General features: G+C 36.3%; 1 pseudogene; it reads left to right on the forward strand.

Annotated features, from left to right (window-relative positions):
* Positions 1-2,432: 2,432 nt before the first annotated feature.
* On the forward strand, positions 2,433-2,571 carry LOC145246937 (U2 spliceosomal RNA; annotated as a pseudogene).
* The last annotated feature ends 884 nt before the right edge of the window (positions 2,572-3,455 follow it).

Genomic DNA, 3,455 nt, shown 5'->3' on the forward strand with positions numbered 1-3,455 from the left:
CTTCCCCGATTGGAGTAGCCGCTGCTACTACTACTACTACTACTTCTATTAGAACTAACAATGTGTCTACTGATCCTGCCGAGGGGGCCACTATTACTAAAATTTCTTATTCTATTGGTTCTCGTATGGAGTGTGACTCTGTACAATTTTCTGCTGCCCTTCCTGCTCATGACAAGTGTTACAACCGTGGAAGGAGACGTCACTTTAAGGATGATCGCCGTCATTGTCTTGCCCGCGATAAGGTATGTCGAAACTGTGGTAAACTCGGTCATTTCTCCAAAGTTTGCCGTTCTACTATGCTGAAACCTTCACGTTCTACTTCTGCTATTATAGTAGCTCATGCTAAAAGGGGTGATAGGTGCCCTTCCATTACTAAAATTGTTGAATTAAAAGGGGAAAAAAATAACTGCCCTCATAGACAGCGGCACTTCTGATAACTTTATCAGTGCTCGTATTGTTAAAACAATGAAGCTGTCTACTTCAACATTATCTTCAATGGTTGCGAGTATAAAGAAATTGACTTTACAATGTTTCCTGATTCCTGTATGGATATTATACTCGGAATACCTTTTTTAAAACTATATCAGGGTATCAGTATTTTTTTTTTGTGGACATCAGGATATTCTAAAAGTCTGCGCCCTAACGAAGATCAGCTGTGCCCCTGTGAAATTGTTTTGAAACTTAACCCCTGATGGCAAACCTATTGCTACTAAATCCTGAAATTACCGTGCGAAGGATGCTCGATTCATTGAAAAGGAAATTCTACAACTACTAGAGGATGATGAAACAAGTTATTCACTCTTTCTCTCTCTCTCTCTCTCTCTCTCTCTCTCTCTCTCTATATATATATATATATATATATATATATATATATATATATATATATATATAGTAAGTTATAAAATGTATATGGCGATTAAGCTACACTGAATATTCCGCGTTTCATCCACTTTAGGATTCTTCAGGTGTATGCGCATAAGCCTGAAGAATCCTAGAGTGGATTAAACGCGGAATATTCAGTGCAGCTTAATCGCCATATACATTTTATAACTTACTAACTAGCTCTACCTGCGTATTGAGCACTTTTGAAATAAATCTTACGCATAAATCTATACTTTCGTATATTAATTTTATGTGAGTAAATTTTATATATATATATATATATATATATATATATATATATATATACAGTTGGTCGCTATAAAAGCGGGAAATTTGAAGGTCAGCTTAGATCATGAATAAAATGCGTGATTGCTATTTTTTGATTGGTGCCGTGTGAGTGTCGTAAAAATAAATCGTTGTTTGACGCTGCAGTAAAGTGTACGGATGACATTTTGGGTATCTATAAATATAATATTACATTTATCTTTGAAAAACTTTGTAAAAATTATTTTTTGTAAAAGTAAATCGTTGTTTGACAAATTTCCCGCTTTTCTAGCGGCCATCCTGTATATATAGTTTTTATTTTTCTTTATGTAAATATAATCATATCTTGCTACGATGCGCAGATATCGTTTCGATCATAATTGCTCTTATCAGACAATAACATTTAAAAATTAAAAATGTACAAGACCATTTTCAATTTTAGAGAGGAGAAAATATACTTTGCCGTGAAGCAAGGTTAATGTTCTTACCATTAAGAGCATTGACCTTACTTTACGCCAGTCATGGCAAAGTATATTTTATCTCCTGTAAAATTGAAAATGGTCTTGTACCTTTTTAATTTTTTAATTTTCTTGCCTGATGAGATCAATTATGATCGAAATGGTCTGCACATCGTAGCAAGATATGACTATATTTACATAAAGAAAATAAAAACTATAATTTGCTCTCTTTGGTTGAGCACTATCAACAATCCTTGTTAGAATTCAATTATTCTTAATTTTTAGTCGCGTGCAAGCGACTCTATAAGTCACTCCGTCGGTCGGTCGGTCGGTCGGTCGGTCTGTCCGTAACACTTTTGTGCTTGACCTTTTTGGTTAAGATCAAAGGCCTGTTGTTTATACATGGTGTTCTTAGCTTTTTAAGCTTTCTTGGACTTTTGGCCATGAACAAAGTGCAGTATCTGTTCCGGCAGATACTGCAAGCAAAGACCATATGTGGGGGTAACCCCAGTAATCAGACTTTGGTCAATGTAGGGGCAACCCTTCATACCAATTGTCACCAGCTCCCATTTCCCACCCATCGGGAGCTGGTCCCCTTCTCCCCCCCCCCTCTCTCCACATTAAAAAACGGCCTTGTGCCTAATTTGCTCAGTGGGTAAGCAAATAAATCCACCCACATATAAGACCTTGGTCAATGTAGGGGCAACCCTTCATACCAATTGTCACTATCCAGCTCCCCTACTCCCCGGGGAGTTGGTCCCCATTTCCCCTTCACTCCTCAAATCGGCCTTGTGCCTAATTTGCTCTGTGAGGGAGCAAATAAATATCACCCTTTTCTTGGCCTTTTGGCCAAGATCAAAGTGTAGTATCTGTTCTTACTACATGCTGTACTTATGTTTGTAACTTTGTGATATAAAGTCGGGGATCACTTTTCTGTATTAATTTAATGTAAAATGATCAACCACTTTACAACCAGTCAGTCTCAAAGCCATTCAAGTCATTCTCCAGATCATTCAAGTTGTTTTTGAAGGATTCCAGTCATTTTTTTAAGCATTCAAGTCATTCTTAAGGTGATTCAATTCATCCTTAAGTTCATTAAAGTCATTTACTCTTTATTTATGTAAGTAATTTCAGTCCATTTTTCGGTCATTTTAGTTTATCTTTAAGAATTTCATGTCAATCCTACATTCACGCATTCATTCATTACACGAGAGCACGCGACTAATGGCTATTGGCCTTGTTTGATATCTTTCAACCTTTCAATATATATATATGCACACGGATACAGAAATATGGGAGGAAGAGAGGTACAGAATGGGATAGACGGATAGATAGATAGATGGATAGATAATTGCATATATAGAGTAGAGTATGAGATTGATTGATAGATAGAAAAATATACAGATAGATACAAATGGAGACAGAGAGGTAGATGAATGGTTGATTCCTTTAACCTTTAATTTTTTTCGATTCACATTAGTTAATTGATTTTTGCAAACCAATCCAAAATGTGCACCGTCCCCTCGGTCCGATTGATTAATCGTTGGAATTTTATTCCGTGGCAAATTTTAATGGACAAAATAATTTAAAACATTTAAAATGGCTTTCTTGAAATTTCCTACTCTTACCATTTCCACAGTCACCCCAAATGGGGGGGAACCTTTTCAGAGAATGGGACAAGGAGGGCAGTACGGATGCAGGTGAAACTAATATTTATTTTTGTAGACCTCCGCTGTTTTCACATTTTAAAGCGATTTTGAATCTACTTTTAAGAGGTCTACATAACGAGGTTGTTGCCTCCTGCTTAGCGAAACTCGAAATGAAATTAACTGAATTCTTACGTTTATTTTT

This window comes from Euprymna scolopes, chromosome 24, assembly GCF_053919585.1.
Source record: "Euprymna scolopes isolate OS-2025 chromosome 24, ASM5391958v1, whole genome shotgun sequence".
Taxonomy (NCBI): domain Eukaryota; kingdom Metazoa; phylum Mollusca; class Cephalopoda; order Sepiida; family Sepiolidae; genus Euprymna; species Euprymna scolopes.